Raw genomic sequence first — 8,823 nt, 5'->3', positions numbered from 1 at the left:
CCACCGGAAGCGAGGGGGAGAGAGCCCCCCTCCTTCTTCTTCTTCCTTGACCTCCTCCCTAGATGGGAGAAGGGTTTCCCCTCTGGTCCATGGCCTCCATGGCGTGGGAGGGGCGAGAGCCCCTCCGAGATTGGATCTATCTCTCTGTCTCTCTCTGGTTCTGCGTTCCGTCCTGGCTCTGTTTCACCGTTTCGTATATATATGGAGATCCGTAACTCCGATTGGCCTGAAACCTTCACCGTGATTTTTTTCCGAATATTAGCTTTCTTGCGGCAAAAGAAGAGCGTCAACCGCCTTACGGTGGGCTCACGAGGGTAGGGGCGCGCCCTAGGGGGGGCGCCCCCTGCCTCGTGACCACCTCGGGCACTGGTTCACGTTGATTTTCCTTCCGAATTTTCCATATTTCCAAAAATAAGCTCCGTCTGTTTTTATCCCGTTTGGACTCCGTTTGATATGGATATTCTGCGAAACCAAAAACATGCAACAGACAGGAACTGGTACTGGGCACTGGATCAATATGTTAGTCCCAAAAATAATATAAAAAGTTGCCAAAAAGTATATGAAAGTTGCAAAATATTGGCATGGAACAATCAAAAATTATAGATACGACGGAGACATATCAACTGGTCACTGGAAGCGGAACTGCCCCAAGTATTTGGCGGATAAGAAGGATGGCAAGGTGAACAAAGTATATGTGATATACATGTTATTGATGTGTACCTTACTAGAGCTCGAAGTAGCACCTGGTATTTGATACTGGTTATTGCTAATATTTGCAACTCGAAACAGGGACTACGGATTAAGCGAACACTGGCAAAGGACGAGGTGACGTGCGCGTGGGAAATGGTTCCAAAGTCGATGTGATCGCGGTCGGCACGCTACCTCTATATCTATCTTCGGGATTATTATTAGACCTAAATAATTGTTATTTGGTGCCAGCATTGAGCATGAACATTATATCTGGATCTTGTTTGATGCGAGACGGTTATTCATTTAAATCAGAAAATAATGGTTGTTCTATTTATATGGGCAATATCTTTTATGGTCATGCACCCTTGAAGAGTGGTCTATTTTTGATGAATCTCGATAGTAGTAATACACATATTCATAATGTTGAAGCCAAAAGATGCAGAGTTGATAATGATAGTGCAACTTATTTGTGGCACTGCCGTTTAGGTCATATCGCTGTAAAGCGCATGAAGAAACTCCATACTGATGGACTTTTGGAACCACTTGATTATGAATCACTTGGTACTTGCGAAACGTGCCTCATGGGCAAGATGACTAAAACGCCGTTCTCTGGAACTATGGAGAGAGCAACAGATTTGTTGGAAATCATACATACAGATGTACGTGGTCCAATGAATGTTGAGGCTCGTGGCGGATATTGTTATTTTCTCACCTTCACAGATGATTTAAGCAGATATCTACTTAATGAAGCATAAGTCTGAAACATTTGAAAAGTTCAAAGAATTTCAGAGTGATGTTGAAAACCATCATAACAAGAAAATAAAGTTTCTATGATCTGATCATGGAGGAGAATATTTGAGTTACGAGTTTGGTCTACATTTGAAACAATGCGGAATAGTTTTGCAACTCACGCCACCTGGAACACCACAGCGTAATGGTGTGTCTGAACGTCGTAATCTTACTTTACTAGATATGGTGCGATCTATGATGTCTCTTACAGATTTACCGCTATCATTTTGGGATTATGCTTTAGAGACGGCCGCATTCACATTAGATAGGGCACCATCGAAATCCGTTGAGACGACGCCTTATGAACTGTGGTTTGGCAAGAAACCAAAGTTGTCGTTTCTGAAAGTTTGGGGCTGCGATGCTTATGTGAAAAAGCTTCAACCTGATAAGCTCGAACCCAAATCGGAGAAATGTGTCTTCATAGGATACCCAAAGGAGACTGTTGGGTACACCTTCTATCACAGATCCGAAGGCAAGACATTCGTTGCTAAGAATGGATCCTTTCTAGAGAAGGAGTTTCTCTCGAAAGAAGTGAGTGGGAGGAAAGTGGAACTTGATGAGGTAACTATACCTGCTCCTCTATTGGAAGGTAGTTCATCACAGAAACCGGTTTCTGTGACGCCTACACCAATTAGTGAGGAAGTTAATGATGATGATCATGGAACCTCAGATCAAGTTACTACTGAACCTCGTAGATCTACCAGAGTAAGATCCGCACCAGAGTGGTACGGTAATCCTGTTCTGGAAGTCATGCTACTAGATCATGATGAACCTACGAACTATGAAGAAACGATGGTGAGCCCAGATTCCGCAAAATGGCTTGAGGCCATGAAATCTGAGATGGGATCCATGTATGAGAACAGAGTGTGGACTTTGGTTGACTTGCCTGATGATCGGCAAGCAATTGAGAATAAATGGATCTTCAAGAAGAAGACTGACGTTGACGGTAATGTTACTGTCTACAAAGCTCGACTTGTTGCGAAAGGTTTTCGACAAGTTCAAGGGATTGACTACGATGAGACTTTCTCACCCGTAGCGATGCTTAAGTCTGTCTGAATCATGTTAGCAATTGCCGCATTTTATGATTATGAAATTTGGCAAATGGATGTCAAAACTGCATTCCTGAATGGATTTCTGGAAGAAGGGTTATATATGATGCAACCGGAAGGTTTTGTCGATCCAAAGGGAGCTAACAAAGTGTGCAAGCTCGAGCGATCCATTTATGGACTGGTGCAAGCCTCTCGGAGTTGGAATAAACGCTTTGATAGTGTGATTAAAGCATTTGGTTTTATACAGACTTTTGGAGAAGCCTGTATTTACAAGAAAGTGAGTGGGAGCTCTATAGCATTTCTGATATTATATGTGGATGACATATTGCTGATTGGAAATGATATAGAATTTCTAGATAGCGTAAAGGGATACTTGAATAAGAGTTTTTCAATGAAAGACCTCGGTGAAGTTGCTTGCATATTGGGCATCAAGATCTATAGAAATAGATCAAGACGCTTAATTGGACTTTCACAAAGCACATACCTTGACAAAGTTTTGAAGAAGTTCAAAATGGATCAAGCAAAGAAAGGGTTCTTGCCTGTGTTACAAGGTGTGAAGTTGAGTAAGACTCAATGCCCGACCACTGCAGAAGATAGAGAGAAAATGAAAGATGTTCCTATTGAGGGAGTCCTGGATTAGGGGGTCTCCGGACAGCCGGACTATCTCCATTGGCCGGACTGTTAGACTATGAAGATACAAGATTGAAGACTTGTCTCGTGTCCAGATGGGACTCTACTTGGCGTGGAAGGCAAGCTAGGCAATACGTATATGGATATCTCCTCCTTTGTAACCGACCTTGTGTAACCCTAACCCTCTCCGGTGTCTGTATAAACCAGAGGGTTTTAGTCCGTAGGACAACAATCACAACATACAATCATACCGTAGGCTAGCTTCTAGGGTTTAGCCTCTCTGATCTCGTGGTAGATCTACTCTTGTAACACCCATATCATCAATATCAATCAAGCAGGACGTAGGGTTTTACCTCCATCAAGAGGGCACGAACCTGGGTAAAACTTCGTGTCCCTTGCCTCCTGTTACCATCTGGCCTAGACGCACAGTTCGGGACCCCCTACCCGAGATCCGCCGGTTTTGACACCGACATTGGTGCTTGCATTGAGAGTTCCTCTGTGTCGTTGCCGTTAGGCTTGATGGCTCCTACTATCATCGGTAGCGATGCGGTCCAGGGTGAGACTTTTCTCCCCGGATAGATCTTCGTATTTGGCGGCTTTGCACTGCGGGCTAATTCGCTTGGCCATCTGGAGCAGATTGAAAGCTATGCCCCTGGCCATCAGGTTAGATTTGGAAGTTTGAACTACACGGCCGACATCCGCGGAGACTTGATCTTCGACGGATTCGAGCCACAGCTGGGCGCGCCGCACTGTCTCGATGGGCATGACCTAGCTCTGCCACCGGACGGTACTCCAGAGGCCGCGCCCACACCAGCTCCGACCCTTAGCTCGGAGCCAACTGCGCCAATCGAGGACGGGTGGCTAGACACCGCCTCAGGGGCTGCAGTCTAGACGGCGATCGAGCCAAATACCAGCATAATCCTCTGCGCAACCCGTGACTCCAAGGTGCCGGACTCCCTTCCGGACCCCGAACCATCCGCGCCCCTGCCAATCAAATCTGAGTGGGCGCCGGTCATGGAATTCACCGCCACGGATATCTTTCAGCACCCGCCCTTCGGTGACATTCTGAATTCACTAAGGTCTCTCTCTTTGTCAGGAGAGCCCTGGCTGGATTATGGCCAACAGGACTGGGATGCGGACGATGAAGAAATTCGACGCCCACCCACCACCCACTTTGTAGCCACCGTCAATGATTTAACCGACATGCTCGACTTCGACTCCTGAAGACATCGATGGTATGGACGATGATGTAGGAGACGAACATGAACCTAGCACCTATAGGGCACTGGAAAGCCACCTCGTCGTATGACATATACATGGTGGATACACCCAATGAAGGCAACTCGACGAGATAGCGAGGATGACCCCTCCAAGAAGCAACCCAAGCGCCGACGTCAGCGGCGCCGCCCTAAGTCCCGCCAAAGCAAAAGTGGTGATACCGACAGGAGATAATAACACTCCGGATAGCGCCAAAGACAATGAAAACCCCCTCCAGCAAGAGTTAGATCAGGAGGATGAAGGTGCCAGCTCTCCTGAGAGAGCGGCTGGCGAGAGGAGGAGGATGACAATTACATGCCCCCCTCCGAAGACGAGGGCAAGCCTCGGCGACGATGAATTCGCCGTACCAGAGGATCCCGTCGAACAAGAGCGCTTCAAGCGCAGGCTTATGGCCACGGCAAATAGCTGATCTCTCCTAGCAGCAGCTTCAAGCTGATCAAGATCTGCTAGCTGACAAATGGACTGAAGTCCTCACAGCCGAGGAATATAAAATCGAGCGTCCCTCCAAGAGTTACCCAAGGCGCAGGTTACTACCCCGACTGGAGGAAGAAGCGTATGATACGGCTGACCGGACACCTCATGGCCGCGATAGAGAGGCATTCCTGCCGAAAGCTCAGCCTCCACCCCAACGCCATCCAAATAAAAAGGCATGGGGAGATACCCAGACCTGCGAGACATATTGGAGGACAAATCAAAGCACTCAAGATCGATCTACAGATCACGAGGGCGCACCACTCTATGAGACGGTAAACGTCACGCCAGATACAGTAAAAGCAAATCCGGCCGGGCTGAACACAGCGGGCAGGACCCATACGAGCTGCGTCGCGATATAGCCCAATACAGAGGCGTCGCACACCCCTTATGCTTCACAGACGAAGTAATGGAACATCAATTCCCAGAAGGTTTCAAACCTGTAAACATTGAGTCATATGATGGCACAACAGATCCCGCGGTATGGATTGAGGACTTCCTCCTCCACATCCACATGGCCCGCGGTGATGACTTACATGCCATCAAGTACCTCCCACTAAAACTCAATGGACCAGCACGGCATTGGCTTAATAGCTTGCCAGCGGACTCCATTAGCTATTGGGAAGATCTGGAAGCCGCATTCCTCGACAACTTTTAGGGAACTTATGTGCGACCACTAGACGCCGATGACTTGAGCCACATAATTCAGCAGCCAGAAGAGTCGGCCAGGAAATTCTGGACTCGGTTCCTTACAAAGAAAAACCAAATCGTCGACTGTCCGGATGCGGAGGCCTTAGCGGCTTTCAAGCACAACATCCGAGATGAGTGGCTAGCCCGGCACCTTGGTCAAGAAAAGCCAAAATCTATGGCAGCCCTCACGACGGTCATGACCCGCTTTTGTGCGGGAGAAGACAGCTGTTGGCTCGCAGTAACAACATATCAAATAACCATGGTACCTTAGATACCAAGGACGGCAACAGCAGGTCACGTCGGAACAAGCATAAGCACCGCATTAACGGCAAAAGTACTGAGGATACGGCAGTCAATGCCGGATTCAAAGGATCTAAACACGGTCAGCGGAAAAAGCCATTCAAACAAAGTACGCCGGGTCCGTCCAGCTTGGACCGTATACTCGATCGCTCGTGTCAAATACACGGCACCCCAGACAAGCCAGCCAATCACACCAACAGGGATTGTTGGGTGTTAAAGCAGGCCGACAAGTTAATCGCCGAAAACAAGGACAAGGGGCTGCATAGCGATGACGAGGAAGAACCCCGGCAGCCGCACACCAGAGGACAGAAGAGGTTTCTCCCGCAAGTGCGGACATTGAACATGATATACGCAACCCACATCCCCAAGAGGGAGCGGAAGCGAGCGCTCAGAGACGTATATGCGCTGGAGCCAGTCGCCCCGAAGTTCAACCCTTGGTCCTCCTGTCCGATCACCTTCGATCGCAGGGACCACCCCACTAGTATCCATCACGGCGGATTCGCCGCATTGGTCCTAGACCCAATCATCGACGGATTTCACCTCACTCGAGTCCTCATGGACGGCGGCAGCAGCCTGAACCTGCTTTATCAGGACATAGTGCGCAAAATGGGTATAGACCCCTCAAGGATCAAACCCACAAAGACGACCTTTAAAGGCGTCATTCCAGGCGTAGAGGCCCACTGCACAGGCTCAATTACACTGGAAGTGGTCTTCGGATCCCCGGATAACTTCCGAAGTGAAGGGTTAATCTTTGATATAGTCCCGTTCCGTAGTGGTTATCACACACTGCTCGGACGAACCGCATTCGCTAGATTCAATGCGGTACCACATTATGAATACCTCAAGCTCAAGATGCCAGGACCTCGCGGAGTTATTACAGTCAATGGAAACACAGAGCGCTCTCTCCGAACAGAGGAGCACACCGCGGCCCTCGCAGCAGAAGCGCAAAGCAGCCTCTCAAGGCAATCTACCAGTTCGGCGTTCCAGAGCCTCGACACCTTCAAGCGCGCTCGGGGCAATCGACAAATAGACCGCCTGGCGCGATCAGAGCTCGCGTAACAATACGACGGCCACCCCAATCCCAGCCCAACGACGTTGTTCGTGCTGCGCGTACATCATTACGCATTAAAAATACCATGGGCACAGATGGGGAGGGGGAGGCACAACTACGGCACATCCCAAAACGCGGCCTAAACCGCGCCAGGGGCTTCCCGTTTGGTTATTTTTCTTTTTCTTTCAGGACTTCAATCTCTGGAAACTATGTCCGGCAGCTCTATTGCCGAACACATGATACAGCAACCAAGGAGGCCGACGACTACGGAATTCCCAGGTGGATTACAGATTTCACATAATTCCTTAGCTCGCCCTTGGAAGGGACATAGTCCTACTCTTTTGCTCATTACACTATCTTTATCATTCTGCTTTAATGCAATTTTTTAATATACAATGCATGACATTACGAATATTATCGCATTTTTGTTATATGTATACATATCTATGTGTTCATTAATGACGCCTACCAACCGTACACTCTGGTACGGCCAATGCACCAGGGGCTTACGTACCCACAATTTGGTGTGAAAAGTCCGAACACTTTTACAAGTGCGGCACCCCGAACTTATAGCATTATATGCATCAGCTCCGAATCATGTCTTTGGTCAAATGTTGGGTTTGCCCGGCTCCTATGTTTTGGTACCTTACATTCCGCTCTATCGGCTAAGGTAGCGCTAGGAGAACTACTGCGATTGTGCCCCGGTTCTGCCGGGCCGAGCACCTCAGTAGAGAAAGCTAAAACTGACTGTCATGATAATGCGAGAGACTGGTCGCTGTTCGGCGAGGTTTTCTGAGTCCCTAAAGACTTATGCCGCTTAGGGCGAGGGGCCGGCTCCGTCTGGCTTACAGGCGTGTATTGCGCCCCGAATTCGGCCTTCCGAATACCAGGGGCTTTGCTGAAATTTAAATTTATAGAATTCTATGGCTAAGTGAGAGTGATAAAGCATTATTAGTCCGGTTGCCTTGTTCGTTGTGCTGATCACCTCCCTCGAAGGACCCAAAGATGGGAACAAGAGTGCTCAGGTTTATCCCGAACACCCCGACACTCGTGGCATGGGGGCAGAAGCCGAGGACTAGCCATCTCTCAGATTGGATAAACAGCCAAACAGAAGGTAATATTTTAAATTCACACAAGCGTTGCATAGCACATATGAAACAAGTTTTCATTACACAGGATAAAAAACGAGCAAGTCTCATTCAAATATTACATTTTGTGAACACTCATCCGCGATAAGACGGGCGCCCGGTAGAACACCCTCGTAGTACATCTCGGGGTGACGGTGCTCCTTGCCCTCCGGCGGCCCCTCCTTGATAAGCTTCATGGTGTCTAGCTTGACCCACTGCGTTTTCACACGGGCGAAGGCCCGGCGTGCACCTTCAATGCAGACGGATCGCTTGACGACCTCCAACCATGGGCAGGCATCCACAAGCCACCTCACCAGGCCGAAGAAGCTGTTCGGAAGGGCGTCGCCAGACCACAACCGGACTATGAAGCCCTTCATGGCCTGATCGGCCGCCTTATGTAGCTCGGCCATCTGCTTTAGCCGGTCGCTCATTGGCACCTGATGTTCGGCCTCAGCATACTGAGACTAGAACAGCTTCTCTGTCGAGCTTCCGTCCTCGGCCTGGTAGAATAGTGCGGCATCGGACACACTGCGGGGCAAATCTACGTATGCTCCTGAAGAGCTCCGGATTCGGGTAAGTAATCGGTAATTCACCGTTGCATGTTTGCTTTGCATATAGAAAGCCTTACCCACCGCTATCTTCTTCATCGCGTCGATCTCCTGAAGGGCCTTCCGGCCTCGGCCTTGGCACTCTTCACGCTCTCACGGGCCGCGGCAAGCTCAGACTCTCTCGTCTTCAAGTCAAGCTC

Source organism: Triticum urartu, chromosome 4 (genome assembly GCF_003073215.2).
Source record: "Triticum urartu cultivar G1812 chromosome 4, Tu2.1, whole genome shotgun sequence".
Classification (NCBI taxonomy): Eukaryota; Viridiplantae; Streptophyta; class Magnoliopsida; order Poales; family Poaceae; genus Triticum; species Triticum urartu.
This window is presented reverse-complemented; position numbering follows the sequence as displayed.